We start from the raw sequence: 23630 nt of genomic DNA on the forward strand, positions 1-23630 counted from the left end.
CATTTGTTCATTCTACATGAACTTTTCATTGGCACATTACATCCAAAAAGCTGAAAAAAAGAGAGGCTGCAAGTCTACTTGTAATGTCTCTAAGATCATTTACATTAAGCAAAAAGCTTTGGCATAGATGCCAGTCACAAATAAAATGTTTTGTTCTTGCACATTTTTTCTTAGATGGGCCAAAATGAAAAATTAAACAGAAACCAAGACAATAAATTGTAACACATGGCACAGTTTAATAAGCCCTTCTTTTGGAAATAAATAATACAAGCTGCTCTTCATGAGGCTCAGATATCAAGCACTTAAAAAAGGACAATCCAGAGCCAACAATACTTCTTAGCTGCATTTAATTTCATTTTGTTTGACAAACAAGTCCAGCTGTTTAATGTCTTATGAACAAAAAGAGAGATGAAACCATTTTTTTCAAGTAAAACATCTAATTCAATTTGCTCCCATATGTGAAACATGAATAAGTATTTCATAGGACATGATGGGTGATTCCATAAAGGATGCCACAGACCTGAACTTACAAGATCTGAACAGGGTGGTTCACAACAGATGCTGTTGGAGATCACTGATTCACAGGGTCGCCATAAGTCATAGTCGACTTGAAGGCACATAACAACAACAGGACATGATGGGATTGTAAAGCTGATGATCTCTCAAAATGTTGATTTCCACTGTCATATCCCAGAACGAGTATAGAGATTGCCCAACTGCCTTGAAGTCAAGACCATTCTGCAACAACTGAACTTACATCTGTGGCTGTCGCCATTCAATTCACACTATCTCCCAAGGGAGAGCTGCAGGTTTAACTTTCCAGCCAGGAGGGGGCAACTAGAAGCTAGTCTCTTTCACTTCCAGCTTGAAACAATAGCACAGGAGTGGGAAGCCTGTGGCCCTCCAGATGGTTTTGGACTCCATTTCCCATCAGCCCCAGCCAGCATAGCCAATGGTCAGGTGTGATGGGAGCAGGAGTCCAACAACATTTGGAGAGCCAAGGTTCCCCACCTCTGTAATAGCAGATAGAATTTCCCCTAAACTAGGGATGAACCAGTTCTCCAGATGTTGCTGGACTACAATTCCCGCTGGCAATATTGGCTGAGAATGATGGGAGTTGGGAGTCCAACAACAACTAAAGGGTTGCAAGTTCCACATTCCTGTCCTAGACGCATAAGGCTTCTGGTGGTTAAATGGGTTAGATGGGAAAAACACACAAACAGTCAATGGAACACTGGGCCAAAATTTGCTGCAATTTCAAGATGTACACGGCCCTGAGAAAAACCCTGATGATCTATCTCTTCGTGTGCAAAAGATAAGGGATAGGAATTAAGAGCAGGATTATTAAAGGACAAAAGGCATATGCCCTCACCCTTATTTGTATCACACAGAGCCATGTTGTTGCTCAGTGCTTTGTCTTTGCCTGCAAAATATTATTTCATATTTTATACTTAACAGTTAATAAACATAATGATTAAAACTCATCACAGAGTGAGAAAGAGAGGAGTCAGCACAGTGGAGACGAAGAGAAGGAAGCAGTGCCACCACCTACTGCCTGACCATCTTCGGCAACACATTGCCAAAGGAAGCACAGCAACAGGTAGCCCCAAACCTGTAGCCCCAAACAGCATTTGTTTCACATTCAATGGTTTAGTTACCATCCTCTTGAATTTCCCTGTGTTGTGTATTGTAAATTGGTTCTGGAATGTGTAACTCTCAAGAACAAATTGCATGTGTAATTAAAAATAAGAGACAGAGTGCTTAGTCTACCCCCCCCAAGTGTTAGTGAGAGATTTTTTAATTTTTATTATTTATTATTTGATTTATATCCCGCTGTTCTTCCCAGCAGGAGCCCATGGCAGTGTCCCAAACGTGCTGAAAGAGAAAACCAGTTCTCCAGATTTGTGCAGAAGCCATATATGGTTTCCTAGCGAAAAGCACTAAGAAATGGGGTCTGACCCTGGGATAAGTGAGAGAGCTGGTAGCACTATCAGGGAGCTGGTTCACCAGTAATGCTAAGGCAAACCACTTAGTGGCTTAGTGTGAGGCCTCCTGGAGAAGAGACTGTGGCTGCTTTGCTTAGCTGCTGTGAGCTGCGCTATAGTTTGGCTTAGTGGGTCATCTAAACCTGGGCTCATGGTGTGTCTCACTCAAGGCAAACCATGAGTTGTAACCAAGGTTTGGTCTTCGGTTTACAACTCATGGTTTGTTTGGAGGAGACAAAGCATGACCCCAGGTTCAAACAACATACTAAGCTTACCTCATGGCAGCACAACAGCAGGAGGACTAAGGGAGGGGTGCAGCAGCTGTGATTTCCTCTCTGGAAAGCCTTACACTCACACATCTGTACTATGCCATGGTTTGGCTCAACATCATATGTATACCAGCTCATTGTGATATGCAATCTCCACAACTGAACAGTTATAAACCAGTCTTGCATTTACAAACTCACATGGTAGCCACAAGCAGCCAGGAACTCCATTCATCTAAATGAGCCAGCTGCTTGGTTTCCATCAAAGAAAGAAAGCTCATTCCTCTGTGACTAATCTAAATTTAATGGAGGTAAATGCAGGCTGGCATTTTGATACCAGTTTTGTGTGGATGCTACAAAAAATTCATGTATGAGGAACCTCCAGTTCACAATACACACTCATGTGGGAGCATCCCAAGTTGGCTAATGTTGAATCCATGGAGTATTCATTCAACTTCATGATTTCAACATTAGACAATTCCCCATCCTCCGCCGCCCTGTTTATCATGTAGCCTGATGAAGAGTTCTGGAGAAAGCTCCAACAACAACCTTTACTTTTTGTGTGACTTGAAAACTTAAAGAAGACTTCTAATTATTCCCCAAAGATTCCCCTTTCCTGCATAAACAGTAATAGGTTTGGTTGTGTCTGCTTTTCAATCTGCTGTTTTCCCCATGACCACATTCACAAGTCACACTACTTAGTTTAGCATGATGTAAACAAACTAGAAAAAGCTGCAGCAACCTGCAAGCTCATGTTCACCTACCTCTTCAAACACAGATTAGAGGACGAGTTCAGAAGATGTTGCTTACCCATACAGTAGTTTGCTTTTTCATCCAAATCAACAAACTGTGATTATCCTTAACTATGGTTTATTTGAAACAAGCCAACTTGTCTAGACTGGCCTCATCAGCAATGATGTGAAGTTTGATGGTCTCTATCTGCTTCATGTTTTAAATTCCAGTGCACCAGAAACATGAGTATAAATATGAATCCTAAAGCATATTAAGAATGTTTTATTTTAGGGGAATCAGTGGCATATTAGCTAGCTGCCAGACAGCTCTTTTCAGTGATACTAAGTCAAATTGATGGGAAGACAACATTTAAGTGACTAACTAAAGCACAGGGAAGAAATTGTTGTAGTGAAAGTAATGTCAGGGACTGCACATCACATGCATATAAACCTGAGAGCCCTATACAGCTGCAGGCTGTGTCATATGGGGAAGCAATGAATAGACGTGGTATGAAGACATCAGAAAGAAATGTGACAAGACTTTTGTTGTGCACTGATAGTTTTGAAGTGTAACGTGCGTTGTGCAGAAATCCAGCAATGCCATGAAACAGAGTGTAAAGGAGAGAAGGACTGTGAATCCCAAACGATGATGTATTTCCATTTGAAAAAATGTATATATTAAAAAGTCTATTAGAAGATCCTAAGAGCTTGTGGATGATCTCTTCGTTTCTCCCTTGCCTGGGAGAAAGTTTTTACCAGTCAAAAAAAACCTTTTGACTGGTTTTAAAACTGAAAAAGCTTCCTCTGAGACGAGAGCTCATCTCAGAGGCAGGCACAAGCGAAGCAATCCTTCCCGGAAGTCTCGTTGTGTTTGTTGGGGGACTTGAATTCATTAGGATTGCCTATGAACGAAGGACCAGCCAGCAACGTCGGACGGAGCCAAGGAATTTCAAGCAAGCTCAAACTGATTAAGCGAGACGTTTTTCTTTTCTTCAAAGAAAAACAGATTTTAACAGGCAAGCATTCTTCTTTCTATCCTTATCATTTGGCTTAAATTGTTGCAGTAAAAGAGATTTGTTAAAAGAATCAGCAGTAAAGAATCCCTGGGTGAGTTATAACTTTTCTCTTTTATACACGGAATTAAGGCGGAAGGAAATCGAAATAGCTTATCTTTGTTTTTATTGCAAAAAGCTGGCCTGGAATTGAGAATTATAAAGATACAAACGGATGAGAGATATCTAATCTGAGGAGAAAATTTTTGATTTATATGAACTTTTGAGTATTATATGTCTGGGACTATTTTTTCTGGTCTACTTCATTTTGACAAATCTGCTTGTTCTTTATGCCACTAACTATTTGGATGCTGTGAACTAAATTTGTTTTGCATTCTTGGACACATAAGAGATAAGGCAGTTTGTGCTGTCTACATTATGATGTCATCAGGTTTGGAATATTAACTCCTTTGTTGCTGGAAAAAGAAATAAATTGCTCTTTGCTTGGGAATAGTGCTATATTGGAAATTGAAGGCTTTTTTTCTTCTTCTTGGTTTTAAAAATGACAATTAAGAAAGTGGCTGAGACCCTGGAAGTAAATATGTTTCAGAAAATAATGGATGAGATTGAGATAACGAAACAAGAACTTAGACATGGCAAACAAGAGATGAAAATTGAATTTGGCAAAATGAAGCAGGAGCTGAAAGAAATAGGGGATTTTATGAGAGGAGGTTGATGAGATCAAACATATAACTAGACAAGCAATAGAAGAAGAAAGAAAAATTAAAGGGAAGATGCAAGTCCTGGAGATTGGAACAGATATATCAAATGTGGAACTGGAAAAAGATTTGGAGTTTATGGACCTTAGAGATAAAGATTACTGTTTGGAATTCAGCGTTGTCCCTGAAGAAACTGATGAAGATATCAGAGATAAAGCTATCAATGTTTCGAAAAAATTTCTGGACTGGAATGATGTGATGGAGCTTGAAATAGAGAAAATTTATAGAATTAATTACAGATATGTGACAATGGAAAAACTCTCAAGAGATGTGCTAGTGCATTTCGTAAAAAAGAGGAACAGAGATATGACTTTACAACAACATTTCAGTAACACATTCAGAATTGATGGCAAGGAAATATTTGTGAGGAAGGAAATTCCCATCAGACTCTTATTATATGACTATGACTATGACAGCAAGATTATTATGGATGCAAGGATGGAAGATGGAAGATGGAATTAACACTGATAATGGAAGAATGGCTATTGAAATTACTGGACCTAGCAGACTTGATGAGATGGATTAATCGACATGTTTATTTGGAGAAAAATCGATGGATATATTTCTCAAGGACTGGAAACCTCTCTTTGACTTTTTGCGGAAAGAATAAAGTGATGTTAATGAGATTTGATGATTAATTAAGATAACTACTGGAGGAAAGTGATTTTGTAATATATTAAGAGACAGGTTTGTTATATATTATAGACCTATAACTGATCTGAGACAAATCGGAAGTCAACGTTTTATTTTATTGTATTAGTTATTAATTTGTTTTTGTTTTGTTTTGTTTTGTTTTTTGAAATTTTGAATATAAAAAAAATTAATGTAAAAAAAAAAGAAGATCCTAAGAGCAAACTCAGTTTTTTACACTCTTATTTTACACTCTTGTTAAATATAAGAACATAAGAAGAGCCCTGCTGGATCAGACCAACAGCCCAGCATCCAGTTCTCACAGCGACTAACCAAGTATGTTTGAGAAGCCCACAAGCAGGACCTGAGTGCAATAGCGCTCTGCCCTGGTGAGTCCCAGCAGCTAGTATTCAGAGGCATACTGTCTCCAACAAGCAAAGATATCATACGGCCATCTGTAGATACAGATACAGATATATTCACTTACATCCCTTGTGGATGCAAGATTTCCAGAGCAAAACTAGAACTCTCCCAAACCACAAGGACGCACGTATTCACTGCAGTGTACCCATGAAACTCAATTTCAGCGGAGGTGCAGCTGAACTGCTCTTCCTGTGAAGTGCGTTAGGAAACTCATATGCACAAAAGCTCCATGTGAACTGCACATCACAAAGGCACACTAGGCTATAGTCAAAAAGTGCTCACAAATCACATTGGCTAAAACACCATGTGGAGTCATTAAAAAATCAATGGAACACTGAAGACAAAATGCTGACCCTGTGAAAATAATGGCAACATTTCTTTTGGCTACAACCAAGTCCATGTTTTTATTCCCGTAAAGTTAAAACTGTGGCTGTACTATAGGCCAAAGTTCTCATAAGAACTCAAAATTTCATCCAACGACTGGAAAGAATGCTATCTCTCTCTGATAAGTATCAAAGCAAAAGTTCCAGTATTAGCCTGCAGTCTGTGGTGTTCCCCTCTTCTAAAGCTCAAAGCACACTAATAATGGAAATTCTGCCATGATAGGCAAAGCAAATTAAGAGACTAAAAATTTAAAATAAATTACATAACTGTGGACCATATGTAGGTCTTATTAATAAGAGCTGATCTTTAAAATAAGGAGAGAAAGAACATTCTTTTCATAATCAGAATATATACTAAGAATTAAGATGCCATCCAAAACATCAACCTGCAATAACACTATTTGCTTCTATTAAAAATGCATTTACAACCAACCATGTTCTAGTTGCATATGTTCCACAGTTATGTGATTTAATTTAAATTGTTAGTATCTACCTTGCATTTGCATTGAGGAGGGGCAGAGCAAATACTTTCAGAGCAGAAGATGTCAGGTTAAATCCCTCGCCTCTCCAGATAAAATGTTCTCAGGTAGACTTGAAAAAGACCCTTGCCTGAAATCCTGGAGAGCCTACCTGAGCTGCCACCATCTCTCAGAGGATGCTGTACCGGACAAGATGGACCATGATCCAAATCAGTATGCCAGGAGTTGCAAAAGTTGTGTCTGCGGACACATGTGTGGCCACAGAGGCCTTCCCTGGTACTCACAAGGTGCCCTTCCACAACTCAAAGAAGTATTCCATTGCAGCCAATAGAATAGGTTGCAATGTGTGCTTGGTGGTGATGTTTGTATGATGCCCACAACAGTTTCTCTGGTTTGCAAATGTGCCCACAGCCCAAAAAGATTGGTGACCCCTGCAGTATAAGGTAGCTTTGTACATCATCTTGCACAATTTCTCTCACTCTCTCTCTCTCTCTCATATATATATATGTATAAATATACACACAGACAAAGTGTAAATTTTGAATGATAACAATGGACAATGCACATTTCTGTCTTTTTCTGGTACTCCCACCATAGCCAGATGTAGAAGTGAAGTGCTGTGATCTGTCTTCCTTCGTCATTGTGCTTCTGCTTTTCAGCACTACCAAGCGGAAAGTATGTTTCTGTTCCATTTTTCAGCAGTGCAGTAAACAAACAGAAACAATTTGGTGAAGTCAGACGCAATGCCGTGCATCACACATTCATCCCTCTCCTTGGTGAAAGCACTCCACAAAAGCAAAATCAGCAAAAAGGTGGCATGAGGCAGCCCAGGGACTCAAGTAATCAAATAATATTCATTATACCCCTCTCTGAAACTCCTGGGTCTCTTTTTCTAGTTCATAAAGAAAACTCTTACTTTGATTCTTCCCAGGTATTAGCAAGTGATAAACAGTAAAACAAATATTTTGTTCTGCCATCAGAGAGAGGTTGCATGAAGTATAAAAGTCGCAAGAGCCTTCTGTTCACCATTAGAATGTGGCATTTGGAAGCTAGACCAATACTTTTTTGGCATGGAGGGCTACCATTACTGAGTGACTTTCTGTTTAGTTCTGATGTATATGCTGCTGGAAAGGCTTTTGAAACACTATTCAGATAGGCAATAACTAAATGAAATAGAATGTTATAAACAAAATTATACAGTAGGGCCCCGCTTTTCGGCTTTCCATTAATACAGCGCCAGCAGGGCGATCAGCTGGAGGGGGGGCTGGAGCTCCCCGCACTCCAGCTGATTGTGCCAGAGGAGGGGAAGATCAGCTGTAGCATGCTACAGCCAATCTTCTCCTCCTCGGGGTGGGGTGGGGGGGTCAGACGCCCACCCTCCAGCTGATTGCACCGGAGGAGGGGAAGATCAGCGTAGCGTGCTACAGCCAATCTTCTCCTCCTCGGGGTGGGGTGGGGGGGTCAGACGCCCACCCTCCAGCTGATTGCACCGGAGGAGGGGAAGATCAGCGTAGCGTGCTACAGCTGATCTTCTCCTCCTCGGGGTGGGGTGGGGGGGTCAGACGCCCACCCTCCAGCTGATTGCACCGGAGGAGGGGAAGATCAGCATAGCGTGCTACAGCTGATCTTCTCCTCCTCGGGAGCAGTCAGACTCGCGCACTCCAGCTGATCGCGCCCGAGAAGGGGAAGATCTGATCTTCTCCTCCTCTGGTGCGCTCAGCGGGTTAGGTACCAGACCCCCGCACTACAGCTGATCCGCTTTTCAGCAGTTTTCGCTTTCCGGCAGGGGTCTGGAACCTAACCTGCCGTATGAGTGGGGCCCTACTGTATCTGGGCAATTGTTGACAATCCAGCAATTAAATCCAGCATTTGCATCAATGGGAACTTTCTAATGTAATTTTTACTAAGCCTTCTAGGACTCTATATTTGGGGTGGAGATCCTGGCTAAGGAGCAAAGGAAGAAACCTTCCCACCCCACATGCTGCAATCCCAATGCTAATTGACCTCCTGAAGCTTCAGTTAATTTAAGGGGAGAAAAAGACATGTAGCTACATGGTGTGCATTAAGCATAACGTTTACTTTGACCCTAAGTGGCAACAGCTGTAAAGATTATGAACAGCAGCTGCTGCCGCCTGCTTTACTCCCCAGCTTTCTTCCTGGTGGGCTAGAAGACAGCAGCAATGGTAGTGAGGAGGGTGAGGGAGGAGGGATGGTGCAAGGTTTGGGAGACCTGGGCAACTATGACACTGGTCCCCTCCCCTAGGGAAATGAAGTTGGTGTACTTCCCTTCTAAGTGCAAGGAGAGTACCACCACCCATCCTGAAGGGCTCCATAGCAGCTTGATTGGAAGGGGTCTGGCCTATTAACTATTGGCTTAGGGGCATGGCCTGAGAACTGCTGAGGGCAACAAGCAGCAGCTGTGTGTGCTGGGACTCTCATTCTGTTTCCTGACTCCTAACTGAGCAGAGCAGAGGGACCTGAACTCAGCTGGTCCACAGGAGAGGAGATACAAGCAAGCCAGCTTTCAGAGAGTGAGCAAACAGGGAGAGCAAACAGGAGTTTGACAACGGAGTTCAACAAGGAAGATAAAGCGGGAGGTCCCTAAAAAAGTTAATTACTAATTCTTCTTGTACAGCGCACCGCATACCAGTGAGACTGTCAAGTTTACCCTCAAGTAGGACAGGACAAAGCATAGGCCACCCAAAACAAGTAGTTAGAAAGAAACAAAAGGTAGAAGACAGTATGAATGGGAAGGATACTCCAGTGGTTGTGACCTGCAAGGTGTGTGCCATGTTTGTTTCCTTGCCTGAGAACAACATAGTGTACATGTGCAACAAGTGCAAGCTCATGGCACTGTTGGAAGAAAAAGTGAGAGGCCTGGAACGGCTGGTGGCCACACCGAGGACTATAAGAAAAGGTGAAGAGTTCTTAGATGGAACGCTGGAACAACAGCAGCAAAGAGAAGTGGAGGTGGAAGAACAATAGCATGTGGTAGCAGAAGAGGAGAGTGCTTTGGAGAGGAACACTCTGTGGGAAACTTCTCATTCTGTGGGAAAGGGTGACAGGAGCAGAAGAGCTAGAAGACAGCCTTCACCAGTGGAACTATGGAATCGCTTTCAACCACTCAAGGATGAGTGTTGAGTCCCAGATCCCCCAGGTGGACCAGGGAGAGATGTCAGAGGAGGACGAGGCTTTCGAGGACACTGAGGGAGGGGGAGATGCTGACAACCCGCAAGTTCCCACGGTCAGCTCTCCCATTGATGCGGTGCCCGCTCTGACTGCAAGCACTCTAACAGAGCCACTGGGAAGTGATCTCTATTGCACGCCAAGTCCACCCCCCCAGGGTTCCCCACCTGGCACTTCAAACGCTTCCCCACCAACCTGCTCCCTGCCCCCTGAGGTCAAGCCAGCACCTAGCAAGCCTTTGCTGTCAGATGAGTAGCCAGAGGCTTGCCCCCTCTTGCCCCACGTGAGATGACGGGAGAAGCAGGACGGTCAGAACGTGGTTCTTCACAGAAGTCAGAGATTACAGGCAAAGACCTTCCCTATTTAAGGCAGCGCCCCCCAATTGGGTTGCTGAGTCAACTTATTCCACACGCTGCAGAGAATGCCTAGGTAGCTTAGCTAGGGCCAGTAGTGAGTTAGCATAGTCAGGTCTATGAAACGCACTGCTTTTGATGTAACCATTACTCTAATAAAATAAGAATTAATTCCAGTTTCGCCTCTGTCTCATGTCTTGCACTCTGGGCATGACAATGAGACTGGAGGACAGCCTGTGGTGGAAGAATTACAGGAGACCCTGTGCAACAATGAGCAAGAGGCAGAAGCTCAATCAAGCAGGGGCGATGAAACCATGCACCACAACAAGAAGAGAAGAGTACTAGTAGTGGGAGACTCCGTACTGCTTGGGATCAAAACCCAAGTATGCTGAGAAGATCCGTGGACTCTCCAGATATGCTGTCTACCAGAAGGATGGATTAGACATGTGAAGGAAGGGTTGCCATCACTCATCAAGCCCATCGACAGGTATCCCTTTCTCCTCATCAATATGGGAACAAATGATACTGCCAAACGGAGCTATGAAGAAATCACATCAGACTTTGAAGCTCTAGGAAGGAAACTCAAGGACTTTGGGGCCCAGATCGTTTTTTTCATCCATCCTTCCATTACTTAGAAGAGGAGTAGAAAGGGAAAGAAAAATACTCCGTGTGAATGAATGGCTACGAAGGTGGTGCTGGCATTAGAGATTTGGATTCTGGGACCATGGGCTATGCTTTCTGGAAGATGGACTGCTGGCAAATGATGGGTTGCATCTCACAAAGACTGGGAAGAATGTGTTTGGCCACAGCATGGAGAAATTCATCAGGAGGGCTTTCAACTGAATCCTAAGGGGGAGGGAGACGTAAACTTGGTAGTAATGAGTGATGAAGGCTCATGCACAGTAGTGGGAACAGAGAGATAGGCTCTTATAGTGCCCAGTAGCAGTCCTCAGAAAAATGTAGTAAGAAAGCCAAGCCATAAATCACATGATCTTCGATATCTGTATACTAATGCTCAGAACATGGGAAATAAGCAGGACGAACTTGAACTCTTAATACAGGAGGGTAATTACGACTTGATAGGTGCAACTGAAACTTGGTGGGATGACCCCCATGACTGGAATACAGCAATTGAAGGATATAACTTGTTCAAAAAGAACAGAAGGAATAAAAAGGGAGGTGGAGTTACGCTATATGTTAAAAATAGATATCCCTGCACAGAAATACAGGAAGATGAGCTTGGTAGCTCCATTGAGAGTATCTGGATTAAAATTAATGGGGCAAGTAATAAAAGCGATGTGGTGCTTGGAGTTGTATTGGCCCGTAGGCAAGTTCAGCAGCTATATTAACAGAATAGCTACCTGTAGGCAAGGGGGGACTTTTATTCCCCCCCCCAGCCTTAGTTCTCTAGTTTAGCATTCAGTATCTAAGCATGAGGAAGATGGTTCAAGGAACGGTCAATGAATTAGCTCAGAGCCACCTGGAGTCTAATCTGGGGTTCCTAACAAGCATTCGGTGTGATGCTCTGCCAAAGAGTGCTGTGGGATGCTAGGAAGGTGCCTCGTGAAGTAGATAGCGTAGATTTTAGAGTAGTTAATGCCCTGCTAGGCAATTAGGGGCATGCAGCTTATCAGTTGTTGTTATGTTGTATGAAGTAGCCTTTCCTAGTAATTAGTGCTTGTTTGAAGTTGCCTTGTTAATCTAAAGATTAATAGAATAGATGCAATGATTTAATGCTTCATATTAATTAATGCTTATGTAACCTCATTATTGAGCTGGTAAACATGTATGCTATAAAAAGGGGTCTGGGCTGCTTGGTTCAGTGTTCAGCCTGGTCCATGTTTGTGCAGAGCCTGGCAGCCTGTCCCATTGTGTATTGGGTACACCTGTGGGTTGAAAGCTACTCAATAAACACTTTGTCTCCTTTTAAGTAAAACTGTGACTCAGTCTGCCTTCTTCATCTCTCTGGTACCTTGAAAACCTGAATGCCCAGGAAGGGGGCATACAGTAATGCACATATTCCAACATGGGGTTACATATCCATAAGCCAAATGAAATGTATGGATGTAGGTATGACTAACTTGCTGTAAACCGCCCAGAGAGCTTCGGCTATGGGGCAGTATATAAATGTAATAAATAAATAACTCTGTGATGACTTGGGACCATTTACTATAGACAACTGTAAGTCTGTGAGGAGGACAATAGAAGTTAGTAACTTTTGGCTTTATCCTCCAGGCCACCTTTGTAAAGGAGTTGTGGACAACACAATGTGCTAGACCTAAGACTCTTCATCTGCAAATGCCAGATAAAGCATTTCACAGGGTGGCTCTTAACTAGCCCTCATCTATAATAAGCTTGTGCTGCCATAGGTTCCATCCCTATGACCTTGTGCTGCCCTCATTGACCAAAGTGGCTGAACAAATTTATTTGTTTGCTTGTTTGTTGAATTTATATTCTTCCCTTCCTCATGAAGGAGGCCAGGGCAGCAAACATAAAACAATTTAACAAAAAGAAGAAAAGACATACTAAAAACTGTTAAAAACATTCCAGAAACACAATTACAATTAAAAACATTGTAAAACACAGGTAAATATAGTGAAACACATTTAAAAATATTCTAAAACACAGCTTAAAAACAGTCTTTCATCAGTGATCAGGTTGCCAGAAACAGTTCTCTTCAGCCATCAAATACCTAGGTAAACAGGAATGTTTTCAAATTCCTCCTGTAAGTTAATAGTGATGGAGACAGACACACCTCACAGAGGAGGGCATTCCACAAACAGGTAGCCACCACTGAAAAGGCCCTGTCATGGATCAGCACCAACTGGGCAACACTCAGTGGCAGCACCATCAGCAAGGCCTCATTTGTTAATTGTAGGGTCTAAGATGGTTGATACTGGGAAACGTGTTCTTTGAGATACTTGAGTCCCAAGCAATTTACAGCTTTATATGCCAGTACTAACACCTTGAATTGGGCCCAGTAGCTCACTGGCAGCCAGTGGAGCACTTTTAGGACTGGTGACACAATGGTTCCATTGGGCTGCCCCACTCACCAGCCTAGCAGCTGCATTCTACACTAGTTGCAGGCTCCGGACCATCGTCAAGGGCAGCCTCACATATAGTGCATTATAGTAGTCTAGACGGGAAGTCACCAGGGCATGGACAACTAAGGCCAGGCTATCCTGGTCCAGGAATGGCTGTAGCTGGTGAATCAGCCTCAGCTGGGCATGAGCACTCCTAGCCACAGAACATGGGACATTAGTTACAAGTTGGAATCCAGAAGTACTCTGAGACTACAAACCTGTTCCTTCGGGGAGGTTGCTCCCAGAACAGGTCATGCACCTAATTCCCATACACAGGAACCACCCACCCACAGTACTTCTGTCTTATCAGGATTCAGCCTCAGTTTGTTGGCCCTCATCCAGCACATCACTGCCTCCAGACACCTGGAGTCTCTCCTGATTCAGATGGAATGAAGATACAGAGCTGTGTGTCATCAGCATAGTGATGACACTGTGCTCCAAATCCCCAGCTTACATTGCCAATCATATAGATGTTAAATAGCATAGGAGGCAGAATGGACTCATGTGGGGCTCCACAACCCCAAAGTCATGGAGCCGAACAACAATCTCCAAGTACTACTTTCTGGTAGTGGTCCTACAAGTAGGAGGAGCAGAACCACTGCAATACAGTAACTCCAGCTCCTACATCCTTCAGTTGCTCCAGAAGGACTCCATGGTTAGTGGTGTCAAAAGCTGCTTGAGAGATCAAGGAGAACCAATACAGTTGCATTGCCCCTGTCTCTCTCCCAGTAAAGGTCATCAATTACAGCCACCAAGACAATTTCTGTGCCAGAACTGGGCCAGAAGTCAGACTGGAATAGATTTAGATAACCTCCTTTCTCCAGGCATGCCTGCAGCTGCTGGCCACCACCCTCGCAATCATCTTGCCCAGGAAGGGAATATTAGAGACCTGACAGTAGTTTTCTAAAACTTCTGGATCCAGGGAGGGCCTTTTCAAGTAGGGTAGTATCACTGCTTCTTTCAACCTCTAGAGCATAATGTAGTAAACAACATCCTATTCAGTGACAGCTCCTTGGCACCCTAATTGCTATCATTTAGGTGTCAGGTAAATGCATTTCTATTTTCCCAACCTTTTAAGAAATACCAATTTTAACATTTTAAAGCTGGAGCAGTTTTGATTTTTACTGTCTATTTCAATGGACAGTTGCTGTTTCAGCTTGTTTTTCTAGTTCGTATGCCATATTTTATTAATTTCTATTTTTATTGCGCCTTGCTACTTTGTTGCCTGCCCAGGAAAAAAAATATGTCGAAAATGTGAGATATGAGGTTAAACAAGTAACTAAATAAGTGTTCAGCATTATCAATTAATTTTGTTAACCTCTTATCCAGATTAACTGTAACTTCAAGGTGGTGGAAGATGGCATGATATATATGAGGTGAATAGCTTCAAAAGGGCTTACGGTGCAATTGCCGATTAAGGATGGAATATTTTACACACCTGGGAGTAAATCCTATTCAACTCAATGACCCAGTTCACGTGTAATACTAAGCCAAACCATACTTTAGTGTGAAGGAGCAGATGTATGGGTTTCTTTCCAGAAAGACAATTGTGGGCACTTTGCTCATCTTCTGGTCCTGCTGCTATTGTGCTTCTGTGAGCTAAATCATGGTTTGGCTTAGCATGATGTCCAAATTGGGTCTCATGGTTCATTGTCTTGGCAAACCTCTTGCCGTAGCCAATGTTTGCTCTATGGCTTACCACTCACTGTTTGTCTGGGGGAGATAACCCACATGCCAAATTCAGTCATTATGGTAAACCAAACCATAGCTTACTTAACAGCAGCACAGAGGCATCAGGAGTGGAGAAGGAGCAAAGTGGCCGCTATCTTCTCTGTGGGAGCTCACATGTATGCTTGTTCATGTTAAGCCATAGTTGTACAGTGCTATGTGCAAACTCAGCCAAAGCAGCTTACTTGTGAATACAAATGAATAGGATTGCTGGCTAAGCAAGATTAGTAGAAAGTTTCTAGGATTTTGTTGTTGTTGTTGTTATATGCCTTCAAGTTAATTATAACTTATGGCAACCCTATGAATCTTTTTTTGGATATATTCACAGGGTTTTCATGGTAAAATGTATTCAGAGATGGTTTACCATTGTTTTCCTCTAAGCCTACAGCACCAAGTATTCCCAGGCAGTCTCCCATCCAAGTACTAACCAGGCCTGACCCTGCTTAGCTTCCAAGATCAGTCGAGATCGGGCTTGTTCAGGGTAGTATGGTCGTAGGCAGGATTTCATTATCACCCACTAAAATGTGCCTTGCAAAATAATCTCAATAAGTATATGAATTACATGCCCAGTTTTGCTCAAAAGATATGGAAGGAGTATTTCCTTAGAGTCATATTTTACCCTTGATGTATTCTGAGAGATAATCCAATAGTCACCCTTCTGTCTCTGCAAAGAAAAAAAGATTAGAAGGAAACAAAACGGATGGCAACAGAACAGAAACAAGGCAGAAGAGTACAGAATAAAAAGAGAGGAAGGAAGGGGTAAGAAAGGAAATATGATTAATAAGATTAATTAAAGAAGAACAAGACTATAGTAGCGAGGAACAAACTAAAGAATAGATATAGGAAATATTAGGGGGTTTCCCTCCAGTGATTATTAATAAAATTAGTAAATTTACAAAATATGCCAAGAGTGCTTTGCAATGCAATCCTCCTATACATGTTTACTCGAAGATAAGTCCCAATGTGTTCAATGGAACATAACTCCTAAGAAAATGGGCATTGGATTGGAGCTGTATAGAGAGGGACATGTAAACTAAGCTATTACTATGAGTACTGGACCATGGCAGAAGCTTACTGGGACAGGTGGCTTAACAAACCAGTGCCAACAGAAATGCTATCATTCTGCAATATTATAAAATTATCAACATCTTTGATACAGATCATCTCACTTTTTTTGAAGAATTGTAATGAAACAGAGTTGCAATGGGACTATTTTCTCATGTAAACATATCTTAAATATATTTAAATGATTTGTTAAAGAATTGCAAAGGAAAAAAAGGATTGTTTCATGCTGTGTAGTGTTTGTGGGCTTCCTGGGGTATCTGTTTGGACACTGTGGGAAACTGGATGCTGGACTAGATAGGCCTTTGGTCGCATCCAGCAGGGCTCTGCTTATTTGCATTTTCCTGGATCTCATCAAGAGGCTGTGGATTTAAAAAAAAACTTTTTGGGGGAGGGGAGGAGTTTCAAGGAATGTAAGGATCCTAGTTCATCCAGCACTCAGAAACTCAATAAAATCTTTAATAAGCTTATAATTATAAGTCCCCAGTGTTAAACTGCCAAGTTCCCATCACTCTTTTCTGGGTGTTTATTTTAACCACTCTGATATTACTCCTGCTATTATGTGCCATTCTGTGTCATAAAGAAGTGAGAGTACAATAGGATTCTTTGTGTGCCTCTCCGCTTAAACTGCAAAACAAATGTAGTACATGCCTGAGCCAGTCCACATTACTTTCAACAAGAAAAAAATGTCCCTGGCACATTCACAGCAATTAAGGTTCCACAGTTCTCTGTGAGAAGATAGCCATGAACTGTCCATCTGATTCATTTATTCTTATACATTATTTGGCTATGAGATAATGGTTTCATACTTTAAATAAAAATAGAACAAACACTTCACTAATGCAACTGATGACAAAATGCTGCATATTCCTCACCAGATCACTGCAACATCAAGTGATATCGTGCATGGTCAGAATGACACAGCCACCACAGATCACTGCAAAAAGAAGTGGTTTTGGTGGAGGGAATTCACATCTTAAGCTGTGAACTGTCAAACAGTTAGTCACTAAGGGCCCCTTCACACATTGCACATTTCAGATCTTTCGATTGCACACTGTTATCCCCTTCCTTTCCATTCCCAGGCAAATGAGGAGGCCCCTGGGAAGGCTGTAGCATCTGAGCCCCACATGAGAGTGACCCAAAGCCCACTGTTTGAAAAACAAGCTAGTCTACAGCACCACAAACATTCACACAGTGTAAGTAAGTAAATGCAATGTTGTAGCCACAGGTTATAAGACAACAAATCAAAACATGCACAAGAACATGAATACCTCACACATCCAGTAAAATTTAAAAGCATTAAAACATCATACATACAAACATTAATAATGTTGCGTGCCACCCCAATCTCCGAGTGGTGAGATTTCCAGAGGTCCCTGTGCTCGCCCTGGGTTTGGTTTCCTTGGGAAGAAGGTCAGCGGAGACTGCGGTGTCTTTATGAAATATGGTTTATTTATTTACACACATCCCAACCTGAGCTTAGGATGGAGGGGTTCAAGGCATCAGCAGTCCAATAGCCAGCTTTTCCATCAGGGTTACAGGCAGGGCCGGTGCTATCATTAGGTCAACTAGGCAGCCGCCTAGGGCGCAGACCTCAGAGGGACACAGTATTGACCTTTGAGGGGCACAGTTTTATACAGATTAGTTTTTTTAACCATTGGAAAAAATGCAACTAAAATGAATCTAGCAGTTTCAAGTTTTGTGCTCTTCATTTTTTCTACAAGACATCTGTTTTTGAAAATTGAAGTTAGCAATTTTGGGGGGGGGGTGCAAGAAATTAGCCTTGCCTAGGGCACAAAATAGCCTGGCACCGGCACTGGTTACAGGAGGCATCTTAAAGCCATGGTGCAGAGACCCAGTCTCTCTGCCTGCCTCCAGTTCCCAGCCATTTCTCTGACACACCCTGCACACACTCAAACACAAACCTCTCCTAGCTGCGGGGGGGGGGGAAGGCTCTCCTGAAGAGTTTCAATGACAAAAGGATCCCCTTGGCCCATTCACCAGTTGATGGGCACCTGATAGACCCATTAACCCACCTGGCCACTCTATTAGATTAACAAAAGAAACTCATCTTACCAGCAGAGCGAGTTTCTCACCCCAAGGCACAGGATTCCAAATCAGAGGCTGGAAGGTGACTCATAGAAATTATCCATCTCAGCCTCCCAAACTCACAACAATAAAATAAAACAAAACTGTGAATTCAAAATGATAAATTGTAGTTATAACACTAATAAAAAATTTCCAAATCCTCAGGAAAGTCCTAAAACTACAATTTAGCCAGGTGTCTAGTAGGATTTGCAAATACAGATCTCTTTCTAATTTAAAAAGAGAGTAAAAATTACTGCTTGATAGCTAACGTAAGGAAATGCAACCACCAGCAAGTGGGGGGTGCATTCCACTTCTGAGCAGAAGAAGTTAGCAATAATCTGACCCTGCATCCTGCCTCTTATTATTTCATAAAAGGGCAGTGCAGGACGTAAAGTTTAATGTCCTCCACTTGACCCTGGCCACCCATACAGTGACAAATCCTCCCCTCGAAAAAACTGTCACAAAAATGTAATAAAGAGGCAGCAACCATGGCAAAAATCATGGCCAAACTATGGGTTAATGAGTGCATCAGGTGAACTTCCAGTGAGCAAGACATTCAGTAATGGAAAATATGGCATATGGACAACACATCCTGGAGTACTAAAGGGTATACAGGATGTTGTTGAACAATGTGGAATGTGGGCTGGATGAGGGCCAATGCACTGAGTCTGAATCCTAGCAAGATGGAATTGCTGTGGATTGATGGTTCCAGAGTTCAGGTAATTGGTCAGTTCCTGTTCTGGATGGGGTCATACTCCCTCTGAAAGAGTAGGTCTCTAGCCTGCAGGTGCTCCTGGATCCATCTTTGTCACTAGAGGCCCAGGTGACCTCCATGGCTAGGAGTGCCTTTTACCAGCTCTGGCTGTAAGACAGCTGCAGCTGTGTCTGGACCACGATAGCTTGACCACTGTTGTCCATGCACTGGTAACCTCCAGGCTGGATTACTGTAATGCAGTCTATGTGGGACTATCGTTGAGGTTGGTCTGGAAGCTGCAGCTGATGCAAAATGCAGTGGCAAGACTGCTCACTGGGGCAGGGTATTGCCAACATGTCACCCTGCTGCTGAAAGAATTGCACTGGCTACCTATTAGCTACCGGGCTAAGTTCAAGGTTCTGGTTTTGGTGTACAAAGCCCTATACAGCTTAGGACCAGGATACCTGAAAGACCATCTTATCCCTTATATACCCAGTCGATCACTGCGCTCTGTAGGTGAGGGCCTCCTGCAGATACCATCTTATCAGGAGGTCCATTCTGCACAACATAGGAAACAGACCTTTAGTGTAGTGGCACCTACCCTTTGGAATTCCCTCCCCTTAAATATTAGACAGGCACCATCTCTGATACCTTTTCGGCACCTACTGAAGACCTTCCTCTTTCAACAAGCCTTTTAAGTAGAGACCTTATTCCAGTCTGTGTCTGTGTTGGAATTGCTTTTTAATATGTTTTTAAACCTTTTTCTTTTATTTTCTTTTAAAAATGTTTTAAAGCTTTGTTAAAAATGTTTTTAAAGATGTTTTGTTTTAATATATTTTAAAGTCTGTTTTTATGATGTTTTCAAGTGTTTTTAGTGCTTTTGTTTGCTGCCCTGGGCTCCTACTGGGAGGAAGGGCCAGATATAAATCTAATAAATAAATAAATAAATGTGGCACTTGAGATGGTGGGCTTTGTCAGAACTTCTTCTGTGTTCCTAACTAAATTGTTGCAGGGGATCCAGGTATCCTTCTCCCTCCAAGGGCATTCAGTTTTCTCACAGCCAGTATGCCTGTTGCTGGTGAAACCACACTTTCCCAGTATTCACATCCTTTTTGGAGCTGTTGCTAAGAAATCCTGCTTTTCCCAACAACAGTTGCCTCATTTTCTAGCTCATCCATTTTCCCTTCCAGATCAGGAGGACAAAATGTAACTAGAGAAGGACTCAGAGCTCAGTAGTAGGATGGCATCTGCTTTGCATGCCGAAAGTCCCAGGTTCAATCCCCAGCATCTCCAGGTAGGTCTGAGAGAGACCCCTGTCTAATTTTGGAGAGCTGCTGCCAGTCAATGTAGACAATACTGATGTAGATAGGCCAATGGTCTGGCTTGGTATAAGGGAGCTTCCTATGTTCCTAATCTGCCCTCCCCTCCCCAGCTGTAAGCCACGATTGGGGTTTCCATTCCTTAAAGTTTTTAAAGTTTAAAGCCTTTGTTGCTGTAGTTTATTTCTCTAATTTCTAACTGTTGATACAGGAGGGAGGAAACAGGAAGGAAATGATCTCCTCTCTGTTGCAGTGATTCTTTCCGTTGCAGCTGCAAGATGTTGTTTTATTTCTGCAGCTTCACCACGAGAGGGCAATAGCATTTGCTTCCCAAATCTTACTAATTTTGAAATTTGTGCACCAGAGAACAAAAGAGGGCTTTTGAGGAGATGGTGGGGGTGCTGCTACTTGCCACATCTCCCAGGGAAAGAAAAGAATTGCACATCTGAATACACTGAATTGTTGAGATGGAAGCAAATTTAAAATATGCCTGTTGAGTCTACCAATGAAGTCAAGCCAAAATGTTCTGGGAGGCAAAAATAAAAATCAGAATCTGTAACTCAACAGTGCAGTCATCATCTCCCATTTTACTGTCCTTGTGGTTTCAGATCGAGACCATCACAGGCTGCAGGTTACATAGCACCATGATAATCTTTTTACTATTTTTAATCTTTTTATTGTAAGAGTTTTGCAATATTCCATTTTGCTTCATGATACGAAAGCTGTACAATGTAAGAAAACACATGAGCATGCTATACATTATGTAAATGTGTTGGGATTTGGGAACAGGTGTGAGGAGTGGGCGAATGATCTCAGTGGCAGATATCTTCACATATCAGGTACCTGTGGTTCTAGGCTTTCAAGTGGTCCACAAAACCCAGGTAAATTAATGTTACCTAAGATGAATAAGACATCAAAGCTCTCATCTGTCTCATTCTTTCTACACTACACAAAGGCAACAATTCTGTGTATTAATAGCAATGGCATATGTTTTGGGGACATTACATTGCCTAAACCTAGCAATTGTCTGCATATGATAATTCAAAAATTTCAGGAATAAATAGCATCTTAATTACCCCTCTATCCTGGACTGATCATTACCTGATTAAATTTAATTTATTAATCTCATGTCCTCTACCTGTGAATGAGAAAACCACCAAATTGATCCACCCAAAAAGGCTCTTAGAACCAGCCATTTTTATAGCGAAGCTTAAAGAGTTTCCTGACCCGAATAGTGAGGACTCAACTGAAACTCTAGTTAACTCATGGAATGATTCAATGATTAAAACAATCGATATTATTGCCCCCCTTCGTCCTTTTACCCGCTCTCGAGATAGATCATCTCCCTGGTTTACTAAAGAACTGTTAACAATGAAACGCAGTTTTAGGGGATTGGAACGCCGTTGGCGTAAGTCTCGGGCCCTAACTGACCAGATTTGTGCAAAAAATTACTTAAAGATCTATATAGCAGCCAGACGCTTAGCTCAAAGAACTTTTTATTCTGCTGCTATTGCTTCTGCTGACAATCAACCTAAAGAACTTTATCGGATTGTTAACTCTCTTTTAAACCCGAAACGCTGCGAGAACACTATTGACCACTCCCAGACACGTTGCCAAGATTTCGCTGTCTTTTTTCACAATAAGGTTTCACAGATTCGCTCCACATTGGACTCTAATCCTGTTACAGATTTGCAGGTTGTTCCTTCTGATACTATCTATCTACCAACTATATTGGACTCTTTTCGACCTATATATCCAGACGATATTAACAAACTACTGAGTGGGATGAGACCTACCACCTGTCCTCTTGACCCTTGCCCATCCTGGCTTATAAAACAATCTAGGAAGGACTTGGCCAACTGGATTTGTGTGATAATTAATGCCTACCTCCAACAAGGCTCTCTCCCCAACTGTCTAAAAGAAGCTACGGTTGTACCTCTTTTAAAAAAATCTTCCTTAAACCCTTCTAATTTTGATAATTTCCGTCCAGTCTCCAACCTACCGTTTTTAAGTAAAATCATTGAACGAGTCATTTTTAATCAACTTCAATGCTTCGTAAATGATAACAACTACTTTGACCCTCTTCAATCCGGTTTTAGACCGGGATTTGGGACTGAAACGGCCCTGGTTGCCTTAGTCGACGACCTCCGAATACAGCTAGATAAAGGGAATGTTTCTCTATTGATCCTTCTTGACTTATCGGCGGCCTTCGACACCATTGACCATACCATCCTCCTTGATCGCCTCTCAGGGATGGGAATACAAGGCACTGCTCTGCAGTGGCTACGCTCCTTCCTGGAAGGCAGATCTCAGAGAGTTCGCCTGGGAAACTTCCACTCTGACCCTTGGCCACTGCAATATGGAGTCCCTCAGGGTTCAGTACTATCACCACTTCTATTCAATATATATATGAAACCTCTTGGAGAGATTATACGTAAGTTTGGAGTTCAGTTTCATCAATATGAGGACGATACCCAACTTTATTATTCTTTTCCTCCCGATCTAAAAGAGGCTATTCAACCTTTAAATTCTTGTTTGTCCGCAGTGATGTCCTGGATGTGTCTCAATAAATTGAAATTAAATCTGAATAAAACTGAAGTACTTTTAGTTAGTCGTAAACCTGATCTAGCAAATGAAAATCACCCAATTTTGGACGGAATTACCTTGCCACTAAAGTCTCAAGTCTGGAGTTTGGGTGTTCTGCTGGACTCTGCCTTGACTTTGGAAGCACAGGTCTCGGCAGTCTCTAGAAGTGCCTTCGCCCAATTAAAACTGGTTCGTCAACTCCGTCCATTTCTGGAGACTGCTGATCTAGCTAAAGTGACCCATGCATTGGTCACTTCTCGACTTGATTATTGTAATTCTCTTTATACTGGGCTTCCCCAAAGAATACTGCAACAACTTAAATTGGTGCAAAGAGCAGCGGCTCTAATGATAACAGGAGCAAACTGGCAAGCACACACCACACCGCTCCTTCAACAACTTCATTGGCTGCCTATTTTCTATCGAATACATTTTAAAATACTAACTTTAACTTTTAAAGCGCTACATGGTTTGGGCCCCTCCTATTTATCCAATCGAATCTCTTTGTATGAACCCCCTTGGCTCTTGAGATCTCCCTTAGATCCGGCCCTTACCATTCCTCCTTTTTCCCGGATTCACCTGTCCAATGTTAGAAATAAGACATTTTCTGTAATTGCCCCTACTTTATGGAATAATCTACCGCAAGAAATACATCTGTCTTCTTCCCTCTTAATTTTTCGTCGGCAGCTTAAAACTTTTTTATTCTCTTTAGCTTTTAAATTGTGAGATACTGTTTTACTTTGTGTTTATAACTGTTCTGTTATGCTGCTCTGAATTTCTTTGGAAAGAGAGTGGGATAGAATTTTTTTAATTAAATAAATAAATTAAATTAATTAATTAAATGCATATTCCATTCATTTACCATT

General features: G+C 42.1%; 1 protein-coding gene and 1 pseudogene across 1 annotated transcript in view; both read right to left on the reverse strand.

Annotated features, from left to right (window-relative positions):
• KCNE2 (potassium voltage-gated channel subfamily E regulatory subunit 2) overlaps positions 1–15644 on the reverse strand; it is a 52908-nt gene extending 37264 nt beyond the window's left edge. The window contains exon 1 of the mRNA XM_061627725.1: positions 15638–15644. The gene's annotated coding sequence lies outside the window, so the exon portion shown is untranslated. The remainder of the gene's footprint in view (positions 1–15637) is intronic.
• On the reverse strand, positions 15398–15516 carry LOC133386260 (5S ribosomal RNA; annotated as a pseudogene).
• Positions 15645–23630: the final 7986 nt, after the last annotated feature.

This window comes from Rhineura floridana, chromosome 5 (assembly GCF_030035675.1).
Source record: "Rhineura floridana isolate rRhiFlo1 chromosome 5, rRhiFlo1.hap2, whole genome shotgun sequence".
NCBI classification, from domain to species: Eukaryota; Metazoa; Chordata; class Lepidosauria; order Squamata; family Rhineuridae; genus Rhineura; species Rhineura floridana.